This window comes from Crocodylus porosus, unplaced genomic scaffold (genome assembly GCF_001723895.1).
Source record: "Crocodylus porosus isolate Cpor-Errol unplaced genomic scaffold, CroPor_comp1, whole genome shotgun sequence".
NCBI lineage: Eukaryota > Metazoa > Chordata > Crocodylia > Crocodylidae > Crocodylus > Crocodylus porosus.
Genome location: NW_017728907.1, coordinates 57,141,352 through 57,155,856, shown reverse-complemented (window position 1 = coordinate 57,155,856; position 14,505 = coordinate 57,141,352). Strand labels below are relative to the sequence as shown.

General features: G+C 41.8%; 1 protein-coding gene and 1 long non-coding RNA gene across 2 annotated transcripts in view; one reads left to right on the top strand and one right to left on the bottom strand.

Moving 5' to 3' along the window:
- The window catches only part of LOC109307526, a 9,777-nt gene extending 7,521 nt beyond the window's left edge, over window positions 1-2,256 (bottom strand). The window contains exon 1 of the long non-coding RNA XR_002100287.1: window positions 2,184-2,256. This is a non-coding gene — a long non-coding RNA (uncharacterized LOC109307526). The remainder of the gene's footprint in view (window positions 1-2,183) is intronic.
- DAB1 (DAB1, reelin adaptor protein) overlaps window positions 1-14,505 on the top strand; it is a 771,943-nt gene that overhangs the window by 121,764 nt on the left and 635,674 nt on the right. The window lies entirely within an intron of this gene.

The following is a 14,505-nucleotide window of genomic DNA, read 5'->3' as shown; positions in this document are numbered from 1 at the left end:
GGATTTTTAAAAGGAAGTTAGATGAGCACCTTGCCGGGGTCATCTGACCCCGGTGCTCTTTCCTGCCAAGGCAGGGGGTCGAACTAGATGATCTACCTAGGTCCCTTCCGACTCTAGCTACTACGAAACTATGACACCAGTAGCCCATGCTGCTGTCCCTAGTCTGTATACTTTTCTGTAAAATGGAAATAATACTTCACTTCCTCACCAGAGGTTGAGTCACGTGTCGGTATTGCGGTAGGTGAGTGTCCTGGAAAAGTTTGTTTTATATTGTGCCAATGAATTCTAACATGGAAATCCTCAAATTTAATACAACTAAATCTGCTTATGTGTGAAAGAGGCAATCTAGTGTCAGTTTTAGGAATATCTTACATTCATGGCACAATTAGTCTGCAGTGACTACAACTGTTATACACATATCCAAGCTAGCTTTGAACTAGCTAGTTTAAGTCCTGTTAGCACAGCAGCCTCAGTAGTATGAAGTTCAGTCTAGGCTAAACACTACCTGAATATTTTGCTGCCTGCACTGAGCTCTGGGCTATTGTTCACAGCACTCAAGCTAGCGCTTTTTAAAAAAAAAAAAAAGCTTAGGTATGTCTGCATGTGCTACTGTAATTTCAGAGATGTATCCTTAGTTGAAGGCCTAGTTTCTCTCTTAGTTACGGCATAGGTTGCTAGGAAATAGCAAAAGTAATGCAAACGGGTTGCCCTAATAATGGAAGAACTACAGGTAGAAAGTAAGATTTGAAAATTGACTTAATCAGCAGCGAAGTGGGCAAGGGCAGCAGGCATGTTAGGTATGTCAAAATGATCAATCCCTCCTGCCCCTCTTTCATAAATCTGTCCATTGAGCATAGTGGGAAGAATTAAGATGTTAAATTAGATGGAAAGCACATCCAGGACATCTAAAGCAAAGCCAAGTTCAGACATGTTTTAAAAAGGTATAGAAGGGCAATTAATTTACATGCAAGGCAGATGCCAGCTCATGAGAAGTAGAATACATTATCTACTCTCCAAGAAGTGATCTTCAAGAGATTTTCTTCCCCATGAAGTGATAACAGGCAATACCCAACTGCTATTCTGTTGGCTAGGCACTAATTTTGGTAGGAGTGAACTTTAGAAAAGTTTCAAGTTACAAAACCTTACCAGCATGTGGTATGGAGGAAGGGTGTCAACATGGATCTGCCAAGTGGAGCGTGCTACAGGGCAGATTGCTGAGCAGACAAGACAACGAGCTTGAAAACCCAAGTAGACTGATAAGTGCACCATCTCCCCCAGGAAAATCAGAGCAGCAAAGACCATATATAACTATAATCAACTGGTTTATCAAGGGGGAGGGTGGGGCAGGAAATGTCTCTGAACTATTTTGCTGCATTAGTATGTAATTTCATGAGATGAAGACCTGTACTGAAACTCCAGGTCAAATATTTATAACATTGCGTCCAGCTGAATGTTGAACTCCCTTTAGAGAAGTAAAATGGCAAAACTCCCATTGATTTAAATGGATCCTGGGTTCCACTCATTCTGTTACAATGGGTAAGGGTTAGCAAAACACTATGGAGCTATTAAAAAGAATAGAGTTCCCTGCCAGCCTCCAAGGACCCCCTGCCAGCCAGGACTGCTCTGACCACAGCTCAACATGCTGGGGTCCTGGGTGCATGTTCAAATGGTGCACCCGGGAGCAATAAACTCTGGAGCAAGAAGTTCTGGAAGTCATAGCGCTGTGTTAATTGCATGTTTAGATGTGCCCCTTGATGATTTTCCTCTAGGGCTTACCTTGCCAGTAATTTTCCACTTTGCCAGCTGAATGAATGCCTATGGGCAGAACGTTCCTGGCAGTTGAAAGGTTAATGGTTGAAAAATGTAGACATTTATGTAATTTTATGCAGTGAAGCTCAGTGGTCTTCATTGCTAGCTCTTTTATACAAAACAAATCCAACAAAACGTGAGTGCATGCTGCTCGTGAACAGCTAAGCAGGAAGGCAGGACAGTACAGTAAAGAGGTCTAATTTGCTCCATTTCCAGAATTCCAAATATCTGAAGATATCAAACAACTTTCACTTATAATGAAGTGAGTCTAAAGAATCCTTATCAGATTAAACATCACTAGGTTACAAATAAATAACTGTGTCAGGGGCCAAGTCAGCAGACTAACCAAATTGCCCCAAGCTGGTCCTACTTACCTGTGTTGGCCTGGTTGTCCGTAGCTTAACTCCCCACACCTGGCCCTGGTTGCCTGCTGAGTGTTGTTGACCCCTCTAAAGAAATTAAAAGCTTGTTAACATTTGAGAGAACTGAAAATGAATTTATTTAAGTCCTAACGTCTCCAAAAGCCTCTAATGGGTGGCAAGCCTGTTAGGAAAAAGGACTTCCCATTGAGGCTTCAAATTCAGTTTTAAAAGAATGCTTATCTTAGTTTATCTGCAGATGGGCTGTTCAGCAGGAATTGTATTTCAAGGCTGAAGGGCAAAGATTATGAGATAAATCCAAAATGTTACACTCTATTGCCTGGCTCATTATTAAAAAATTAACTAAATAAGGTACAAAAAAATGTAAAGGAGTTTCTGTTACTTTAATTAATGTTCATATGCTTTTTTAAATTCCATACCTGAGCTATATTTTGTCTAAAACTAGCCTGGTCTAGCATCTAGACAACTTTTCGCCAATTTTTTTTTCCATTTCACTTTTCTTGAATTTTCAAAGATGGCTCACCCAGCATTACTAAAGCAGGCCTTGTGATGTCCTGATCATTTCTTGTGCCTCTTCTTTTCTTACCCAAACAAGTGAATGTAAGCAAATGCTATACTGTATTACCATTAAGCATCTGAGGGCATACTACTATGGTCTACAGTGTGGCTGCCTGCTTTTAAGAAGCAGCCCTTACAGTGCCCAGCGGGCTACTCAACAAGACAGATACCTCCTTTTTAGCCCTGGGCTTTTCACTCCCTGTTTCTGGTTTCCTGGGTCCTGCTTTCCAGCTGCACTCTGGTTCCTTCTCACTTGTTACTGTTTTAGACTCGAACCTGGACCCTTTTGCTTCCAGACTGACTTGCTGGGTCCTTGACCCCTTGTGCTTTTGGACATCTGTCATTTGGCAGTCAGCTCCTGGCTTGTGGCTTAGCTAGGTGATTGCCTAAGTCCTGGTCTTGTACAGCTAAAGAGACTAGTCTGGATCCCTCCCCACACTGTTACTAACCCCACCTCACCCCATGGTTCTAACCAGGGCGACCATCTATGTCCCAGTTCCTTATAGACCTTGGCCTTCGAAATCCCGGCTCTAGTCTGGACCCTTGGTGCTTTCCTGACTTTGCCTGTTCCTGTTCCTCTGGAATCCTTTTGGATCAAGCCCCAAACACCTGCATCTCAGTTGTGCCCTGATTATTGAAACACAGGAAGATGAAGTTACTATTCAAGTTTGGGCAAAAAGTCTTAAGGCAAAGCTGGGAGTATACTTCAGGTGTCCTGATGTCCAATTTCAGGGTCTAACCACAAGATATTTTTCCTTTTTTTTTTGTTTTTTAAGCTCATCATTTTATAAACCAGGGGCTGTCTTCATCTTTGCACACTGTATTGTCAGCACTAAACAGATAAATAATAATCTTCTGACAGATTGATAGTTGCACAGCACAAAAAAATTATTTTAGGAAAAATTGTGCCGCAGAAAAATACAGGTTCCATGTCGGCATGCCAATTATGGGATAACTACCTTTGAAGAGGAAAGAAAAGCCCATTGTTCTAGGAGATTTTCAGAAAATTATACACTGAAAGAGGGCAACTTCCATTCCAGATGGGCAACTCTCATTATTTTAAAGAACACAGAAAGGATCCTATCATTGTCTAAATTGCAAAAGGAATTGGTTTCTCCCATCTCTCTTTACCCACCTGAGCTGCTATAGGTTTTTCTGAAGTTATTGATGGTATTTGAGTTCTTTAAATATAAAAGTAGATTTCAATTTGGAGAAGCCATTTCAGCGTAATTTATTATTTATATAGCATTGCTATTATTGTGCATTGTACATTACAGACATTCAGAACAATAAGGCCCTTGGGCCTGATGGAGCTTTCTATCTAAACTGGCCAGAAAACGGGTAACAGCTGATGGTGGGGAGAGGGACTGAAGGATGAAAAGACAACAACCAACAATAGAGTGAGGATTTAAGTACTGAGAAAGGGACTGCACCCATTCAAGCAAATGAAAGATGAGGTGGGACATTTTTGTGGAGAAAAATCTATCATAAATATCTTGTAAAAAATAAGCTTTTAATGAAGAATTGTCAACAATAGGGACTATTTCCATTGTTTTGTACAATTTGTCTGACATTCTTTGTCAATAACTATTAGCAGGCTTGACAGCATTATTAAAAAGTCAGTTTTCCAATAAGAAAATGGGCATTTTTGGTCAAAATCTTCATGAGAAATAGGAAAAGATCTATTTTAAACACACAACAACTAAAACTACTTTGAAGTATTAAAAAATGCAATTATTTTTCTATTTATGACTGACTGCAACAGGGATTTTGGCTTGTCTACAATGGTAAGATTTCTAAAAGTAATTCAGACTTGCGTCTCTTTATATGCAGTTTGTATCAGTTTGACAATATTGGTTAAGGATATGATATTTCCCATTGAAAGGCAATTAGATTTGAGTTCTTAAGTCATTTAGATGCTTTTAGAGATGTTAGTAATGCTGGGTGCTGCATGCAAGCTATCTTGACAAGCTAGTTGAACAAAGTGATTCTCGAGGGGGTGTCTAGAAGAAGATAACAAGGCCACTTGGGATGACACGAGAAAATGAAAATTGTCTTGGGCACAGAGAAATGGTGTGAAAAGAGGCATGAAAACGAAGGTGCACGGAGGATAGGACTCAAAGGAATGAGAGAAGTGGGAGGACCCAGGAGGCAGCAAGAGCTGGCAGTCAGGCAGGGGTAGCTGTCACAGACTAAAGGCCTTGCAATGACCCCTGCAAAGAAACACATTACAGAGATGTACCCTTTGTTTCTGACTGTGCTATGAGTTATACATGAAACCATTTTCAAATATGAAGTTTTAATGAGTTGGTTATTCGCCTTTGCCACTTCCAGAGGCTGTTCTATAGCTTTCATTAGAAGTTGTGCTGTCAGTGCTAAGAGGTGTTGGACATCTCCAGCTACTATAGTAGGTTTTTTTAATGGAAAAAGTCTGCAATGCAAATAGAAATGGACTTTACAACAACCAAGGGGGAAGCTGGTAGCTGAAAATTGAATCAAAATGTACTGAATCAAAGTTACTTGTGGACATTAGCTTGAAAAGCTGGCAGGAATATTTCACACTGGCACTAATTAAGCTGCATGTTCCACAGCGTCTATCTCTGGCTGCTATTTCTTTCAAAATTAAGACATGTTTTCCATGTGCAGAGTGAGTGGGATGAGGAAAAAGACAATATGGATATGCCACCAATATCTTATTCATATAAATCAGTGAAAATGGCATGTTATGATCCTATGATTGTATTAAAATTGCCTCTCTTAAATGAAGGTTTTTCTCTTTTATGTGAATAGCGTTTACCCACCTGTTTTACACTTGCATTTAAAAAATAAAATTATGGGCTTTAAACTGTATCATGTCTGATGAAAGATTTTAAGGCTATGTAGCATTTCATGGTCAAAATGGAAACAAGTGAAGAAAGCTCGGCAATATATAGAAGAAACCAAACAACAACTGCGCACCAGAATGAAAACACACCGAAAATCCATCAGAGACAAAAAATATCCAATTACCTGCGGGTGCCCACTTCTCACAAGACAAGCACCCCGTCTCCGATTTCTCAGTTCTAATCCTCAAAGGGAATTTACAAAACACCTTTTGTAGACAAGCCTACGAACTTCACTTCACAAATCTACTGGATATGGATACAAAAATAAATCATGGACTTACTAGAGACATTAGATTTATGACGCATTACAACCTGCCTGACATCTGATACCCCAGGTAACTTGCCCCCAGCTGACCACTTGCATTCCTTCCCACTTTTCCCCCTCCCCCTCCTCTCTGTATCCATTGTATTCCTAACTTCCACTCAGTTGCATTTTCACAGACATGCTTGTTCTAAATTAGCTTCTTGGAGAACACGCACAACACCAGCTGCAGCACTAGGCACATTGAAAAGTGCCAGGTGCTGCGACACTTGCAGTTGTATGACATGCTTTTGAGCTAAAACACATGGTGCTTTAGTTCAAAAGTGCACCGCTGCCATTTTCTGCATGCTGGCGCGCTTTTTTGCACTTATACAACTGCACGTGGTGCAGCGCAGTTTGCATCAGCTCATGTGACTAATCGGGTCTGCTCCAAAGTGGCAGCACTCCGGCGTGTTGTGGGACAAAAAAGTATGTGTATAAATGCCCCGTATGCCTGACGAAGGATGTTTGTGCCTGAAAACTTAGAAAGAGCTGTTTTCCAATTATTTAGTTGGTCTAATAAAATTTATCGCATCTACCCAAAAAACATTGCTTACCTTTATGTGTCCAAATATTTAGTTGCTAAAGAATTCCAGGACTGTAAGAATTAATGTCTTTATACTTTGGGAGTCATTCTTTGGTACCTTCTAGTAGGATCTCTTGTGTTGCTCAATTACCAAGACTTAGCACCAAATGTCTTTTAGCTCACTAGCACTGGAGTTGTATTGTAGCCATGATGGTCTAGGAAAAATATGACAGGCAAGAATTTCGTAGGGTGATATCTTTTCTTAGGCCAGGTGTAGAGTTGGGAGGGACATAGCCAGGCTTTCTGCAGACCTGAGTTTTGCACAGGCCTTTGTTCCATCTGCTGTTTAGCTCCGCTGTGTCTGTCTGGTTTTTTTTTTCTCAGAGACCTGAAGAAGGGTACATGGCGCCTGAAACCTTGTCTGTCCTTTTGTTCCAAAAAAAGATATCACCCATGAACATCTTGGCCTCTCTTAGATTATTGGAGATTTACGAAATCAGGTAGTCATGACTATTGTCACTATATGGGGAGGCTGAGGCACAGAAAGGTTAAGTGACTTGCTTAAGATTGTGCTGAGTTCTTAGCAGAACAGTGAGTAGATTCATAACTCAGGTGTGCAACTGTTTTCAGTGGTCTGAGAGGTTGTGCTATCATTTGGTAGAAATTCACTTTTCTGCATTTTTGGTAGGCTGATGCAGGTCGAGAACATATTATTTGGGAGAGACATCTTAGGAGATGGAAGTGTTAAAAATGGTGTGTGGACCGAGTAACGTGCGGATGTTACTTGAATGTCAAATTAAAATGCTCTGATCCGTTTTGTAAAACCATGCTGCTGATATTTATTTATTTATTTATTTATTTATATATTTATTTATAAAAATTATATTTTCATTAAAAAACACTTAAAAGTCAATTTTGACACTGGTTGCATGTGCATCTCACCCGCTTGCTTTTGTGGGAGTTGTACACGTGCCCCCAAGGACAGGATTTAGCTCTAATTCTAAGGCTGGAGTTCCTGTATTGAAGCTGACTTGGTAGAACTGTTTGATACCCGCTGGTGAACATTGTGCAGTGGGTAGAAATTGTAGCATTCTGTACTAGTGCCATGGACTAGAGTCTCGCTTCCCCCAAGTCTCAGTTATGTAACTTCATTGACTTCTGCCACATGTAAGTGAAGGGGGAATTTGTTCCTAAGTGGTGGGGTTGCTAGAATAACAAAGAACACTTGCACTCTATCAACGAACATATAAGAGAATTGAGCTACTCAGAATCCATCTATTTAACTGCAGTGGTGATTTTCAATAGAGATGGGATTGTTGTGTCCATCTAGACAGGAGGAGAGAAGAGAGAAATAATGGCTTTACTTCTAAACAAATTACTTATACATTCTGCTGCCTCTGAGAAATACAGTTATCGTACCAAGTCTTGGAACTGGCTCCAAGATTCCTTGCAGGAGTTGAAAGGCCTACCTTTCTTAATGCACTTCCAGCTGCAAGGCTGAAAAGGATCTAGAGCTCATTGTTTGCTCAGGTTTTTTTTTCCAGGCCACAATAAAATAGCACATCAATGTTCTCTGGGCCCTAGGAAGTTTTGATTAAATTGATTAGAATTTGTTCGGAGTTAAGACACTTGCAGGGCAGAGCTTTGTGAATAAACTGGAGTTTGCCAAATATATACTTAGTTTTTACTCTAGTGAAAATGCTACATGGATTTAATAGCTTGCAATTTACAGGAATACTTTATCCAGAATTAGAGACCTATTTGGAATAGGATTTTCTCAATGGATCTTTTCTTTTAAAAAGCATTTCACGTAGGACATAAATCTGAGACTCTAGCCAACTGTGCCCATTAATGCTTTCATGGCACTTTTGGCTAAAAATGGGTTGTTGGACCTCATACCCTGGCTAATATTCGAGTTTGCACTGGCCATGTTCCAGTTCGAGTAATTATGTTCTGCATGCCTAAATTCTCCCAGCAATTTCAATTAGATGTGGTATTGTTCTTCACCACTAGTACTTATTAACCAGTTGTGTGGTGTTGCGCTGCTATTAAACAGCTACTGCACTTCCACCTGTGGGTAGGTGGAAGATCTTGGCTTCACAATTAGTAAAGCATTTTCTTTCGAATGAAGAACTACATAAATATAAGTGTTATCATTCTTTCTCTAGGAAATATTAATGGCAAGGTGGTAGGTTTTTATTGAATAGGGTGAAGAACAAAGATCCCAGAGTTGAACTGGATGCTTAAAAATATTAAACAAAATCCAGGCCACCTTTCTTCATGGAACTTGTATAATGCACGCATTTCACATCTAAGTCATGGTGTCAATAGCCTTGTCAGTATTGTATGTGGGACCGAGAACAAATGCTCTCCCTGTGTCTAAAGGGGAAATTGTACCCACATCTGGATGGAGTCCAAAATATGATCAGAGTTTAGATGAAATGTATGAGATGCTGTGTTTGTGCTTAGTGCACCACGAAGCAGCCATCCTTATTCAGGCTGATCACGTGTTCATGTTTGAGATTTACCACATCCTTGATCTTTTGAGATGGGGTAGGAGCTGATTCCACGTGAGTGTACTCTGAACTTAAGTCTGCATTGCAGAAGATAAGACCTGCTGCAGAACACACAATGCTTTCCACCCACTGTTCAGTTGGCCCCAAGACATCACACTTAAATTAGGTTAAAAAGGCTCAGCTTTGACTAAGACACATAAGAAATGTTACAGGAGGCACCAGTGGTCCGCTGGGTCACTGAACAAGGGCAAACCATACAGTACATGTTCCCAAGCTGGGACTTATCCCTTGGGAATCGTGAGTAGGTGCAAGTTACCTTCAAGTGCTATCTCATATCAGCTGTGTTGGCATGTTGCCTTGTAGGCCTACAACCCCTATCAGTTCCTGGTAGTGATGAATGTTATTATGGAAAAAACTGTTTTCAGACTCCAAAACAGATGCCATTCACTCTACCTCAAACAACCTCAGTAAGTCAAGGGACAATCAAGAGGCACATATGAATACGTTAAAATGCCACAGAAATGCTCTTAGTACACAACAGCCGAACACAAAAAAAGTGGAAAGAGTTGACTCTCTGATCAGATGAAATGAAGGCAGCCTTCAGAGTCTGTTTAGAGTAGTCAGGTTCATTCATGGACATAAATCTGGGGAAAGATCTCAGTGCAGCCACTTCACTGATCTTTTTTTGAAGAACAGGGTATTTTTCTTTAAACAATTAAGACTCCAGCACAAGTCCTTATTGAGAACATGAGAATTGCCATTTACTGGGCCAGACCATAGGTGCCTCTTGCTCAGGATCCCATGTCAAACAGTGGCAGAGCGAATGCTGAAAGAGAGAGTGAACAGGGTGTGACCAGGGTTTTCCCTCTGTTCCTCTCCCACATGCAGCCTCCAGCATATAAGCTAAGTACAAAAATTATGCATAAGCCAGTATAAGTGATAAGAAACCAGTCCAAACCTATAACAGAACAGAAGTTCAGCGCACGCAGACTGGTTTAAAAATGGAGGAACCTGGTTTAAGATAGCAGGTTGGATGCAGTATCCTATTTAATCAGTTTAGGCTAGACTGGTATATCGAACTTCTGTTCAAGATCCCCTCCCAACCTGAGTTAGGTTGCAGTCCCCAGGCATCCCAGGTGGCATTGCAGCCCCAGCTTAACCGTTCCTTGCAGGGTAGGCGGGCTAGTCTCAGCCTGCACTCTTTACTGTGGCCAAGCCGGGCCGGCCCTCCCCTAAGCTGTCACAGCATTAAAGCAACAAAGTCTCTGCTTCCCAGCCTTGCACCCTTCTTGTACTTGTCATCTGGGTTGGGCAGTGGTGGGGGAAGGGAGGTGGGGAATAGAGACTTGTGCCCTGCCCCTGCCTTCAGTTAGGGTTTGCACAGCTGGGGAGTCCGATGTAGTGCAGGCTTTGCCCCTGCTGCCCCCGCCTGGTTGGTCTTGCCAGCTGGGGTGGGGTCCACAGCCCTGCCCCCCTGTGAGTCGCAATGGTGAAGACTTGTCATTTGATGAAGGCTTAATGCAAAATTTGATCTTTTCTAATGTAAAACACAACAGTCAAACTTCAGTTTTTAAATGTGATCTACACAGAGCTCAGGCTCTGTTATGCCATTTGGTAAGCAGTGTGCAAAATACTGCTTATAAATGAAGTGTTTGCAACTTAGAAGTCTGTGCAGCCATCAGACAAAGCAAGGATTAATAAAAACTGTAAGACGCAGGGCAAGGTATGTGCCTTCGGTTGTAACAAAGAGAGTTGAGCATGCTTGTCATTTTACAGGATCAGGCCCATAATTAAAGGTGTAATAAAGAGGATATTTTGGGCTGTAGAGAAAGTACAATTTTATTTTACATTCTCAGCATCAGAAAATGAGTTCTTTCTATTTATAACTGTATTTATTTGCCTGTGTTGTACCATCTGTTGGATTTCCAAGTTTAACATACTTAGATTAACTACAAGTTGGCCTTTGAAACAAAATAAGTTTTCAACTCTGGCATGAAAATATATGAAGAAAGCTGAAATCACCATTCTCTCCTGGCATCAAATTCCACAGTTTTCAAATATGAAATGTTAGACTATTGGCTTTAAAAAAATGTACCTTGAAAAGTAAATTGAGACAATAATGGTGCACATAAATTAATTTCTATATGCTGCAGCTATGAATTGTCAGAGGAACAAGAAGTTAAAGCAAGATGCCATCAGTAGGACAAATCTTAAGTTACTTTTTTCATAATTTGCATAAGAATGAAAGACAATTATACCCCTTAGACTTTTTTTTGAAAGCCCATATGATTCACCTTCAAAATATTGTATAATGCATATAGAGCAGGGGCCAGTAATTATTTCAGTTGGTGGGCTGCTTAACAAGGTTTGGTGAGCTGTTGAGGGCCACAAAGTAGTCCTGCCCCTTGACAGGTGCCCTGCCCCCGGCCACTGTCTTGGGACCAGAAGTTCCACCCCTAACCCCTGACCTTTGCCACTGAAAGTCCCTTCCCTTGCTCCCCAGAAATACTCCTTTTGGGGGTTGAGGGGTTGCCATCTTAGAACCAGAAAACAAAACAAATCATACACTAAAAGTCAAACACCTACTATAACATATTTTAATTTATTACAAAAAATATCCTCATTATGATTTGTGTTTATGTATTGTATATAGATGTAATTACATAATAACTCAAGAATTCATTCTTAGACTTTTACATTGTGTGGGGGGTGTGGTTGGGGTGTATGTGTATGGTGGGGGTATGTGGGAGAGGTGTGGGGGGCATGGGGGTGTGAGTGTGGTGAGGTATGGCAGGTTGTGAGGGTGTGGCTGTGCATGTGGGGCATAGGGTATGTTGTGGGAGTTGTGTGGTGTCTGTGGTGTGTAGGAGCATGGCTCTGGAACACACTGGTCTCTGGGACACATTGTCCTCTCTTGTCCAATCAATGCAGTCAATGCTGGGGGGATGGGGTGTGTGTATCTGTGCATGTGGCATTTGTGGGGTGTGAGGAAGGGAGGCAGGGGTGTGGGGACCCCCCCATGCTCCCCCCATGGTGCAGAAGCAGGCAGGGGCACTGGTTCCTGGCTCTGGCCAGCATTGCATGTTGCAGTGAGGAGTTTAGTTGCTACTGGGTAGTCTCTATTGCCAACGCTCCCCTCACTCATAGGGCCCAGGAGGGAAACCCCAGGTGCTGAAGCCAGCTGCTTTCCCCACTGCAGCCAACTCCTGTGCTTGAGGCTTCCCTCCCAGGCCCCATGAGTGCAGGGAGCCCTGGTGATACAAACAGCCCAGGACGGACAGTGCTCCTCACAATGCTGGCTGGAGCCAGGCACCAGCACCCAGCAGTATGCACCTCCAACCTCCAGCTGCTGCTGCTGCCACCCCTGCTGCCTACCAGAGATGCACAGCATGGTGGTGGGGAGAGGTCGACACATCCCTACCCTCCCTTACTTTATGCCCAGACAAGCTCCCCCCCGGCAGGTGCTGGGTCCATGCTGCAGCCAGCCCCAGCCCCAAGCTCTGTGCTCCTGCCCAGCTGTAGCCCTGCCTCTTCCCTCTGCTTCCCTACCTGCTTCCCAGAGGGAGCTGGACACCAGGGAATCCTGCAGCAGCAGCCCTGTCCGGTGCTAGAGGGGCCAGGCCCTTCCACCCACAAAGGTGGGAGCAAAACATAATAGGACATGCTGGGGACACGTGTAGGCACCTCACTCCCACCCTTGTGGGCGGAAAGGCTGGGAGGGGCACAATTCATTGGTGGGTGCCATGGACCAGATAAAAGTGCCTGGTGGGCCAGATATGGTCCGTGGGCTGTATTTTGCCTGTCCCTGAGCCAGATCCTGCTAATTCTTATACTTGGAGTCCTCAAATTCCATTAGTTTAAAAACACAGGTGTGCGCTATTTATGTACATGGGTTGTCTGGATTGTCTTGTTAGCACGTACTACATTATTACAATATTTATAAGTAATGACAATGTTACGTGTCATTATGTTTAATATAAATATCCTGAGAGTCTGGGATTTTTTAATAGTATTTTTACATAGTTGGCTTTCATAACTGTAATGTCAAGTTTTACTCTAAGTTTTGAAGCTCTAAAAAAGATCTAGCTTTTTTTTTTCTTTTACATGCTAACAGTATCTTCTAAATGTCAACTTTTATGAAAGAAATTATTTCTCATAAACAGGGCTTTAAACAACTTAAGCATGCTGAATCCTGTATGGCCCAGGCTTAGTGTTCTATTTAATTGGGACTTCTTTACCTTGGTTTCCTACCTCTTCCTGAAACTATCATCAAAGATACTGAGAAGGGGGAAAGCCTTATCCTAGACTCACTACTACCAAGTAGTGTCCTTTACCTTATTGTCTACAGTATAGGAAAAACTCCAATTGTTTCATTATGTGGACTCCATCTCTCCCCCTTACTCTCACTGCCAGGCATGAAAAACATATAATGCAGCTAGCAATGGTTTTAGCTGGGAAACACATCACCACCTCACCTTTTCTAGTGCAAGAACTATATGGGAAATGCCAATTACAGTTAGATTTATTCCTCTACATGTGTTGGGCACTTATGGCTGTAAAACTTCTTAAGATACAATACATTTTATGTCAAATTTAAATAGATACAGAGTTATGTAAAGAATTGATTAAATAGGTCATGGTATACATGTATGAACAAGACAATGTAGGTAATTTATTTCAGATTTATCTTATCACAATTTTTAGGCAGTATTTGAACACTGATGCAGATCCAGGGGGAGCTGGGCAGGGTCAGTTTGCCCCAAGTGGTACAACTTGTCCCATACCAAAGTGCATGTTCAGGCACGTGCACTGAGACAAAAATCTCCGGCACAAATTTGTGCTGCTCTTATCCGAGCTGCTGCAAGCACACGTGTGGATGCCCCCATGGTTTCTATCCTGTCATGTCTCAGCTCATGGGCAGCCCTCCTCCCCAGTTAACTGGAGGAGGAACAAGAAAATATTTATGTTATCGAGATAGAGGTTTAGTGCTACAAAGACATACTCTTCAGGATTCAAACGATACTAATGTTTTCCTCCAAGAATGAACTGTGTATCTACCACAAGATACTGAAAGATAAACCCAATAAAACAAATCGGTTTTACAGATATAAAACGTGAATTCTCCTGGCCCACATAAACGGTTTTCTCTCTGGCACATAAGTGCTTGTTATGGTTCCAGTGACTTGTTCATAAATAAGAATGGATGAAGCTGGTCAGGTTATTCAATGGCTAAATTTTAGCCACTGTAGCTAATTTCTCCAATTATTACAAGTTTGCTTTACATGATCAGATTTTTTTAAACACAAACTCAAGTGTTTGGGCTGCTTACCAGGAGCTTTTTAAACAGAGATCCTCTTCACAGGTCCAGATATGTACACATGCAATTATTTTCAAGAACAGGCACTACCTAATCATGAAGAGAGGTGACAGAGATGAACAGAGGAAACTTAAATTCAAACTCTTCAACTCTGAGTTGCTGGGTGGCAATAGAGTTCAAATGATAGAACCCGGTATAGGAGAAGGAGGGCGC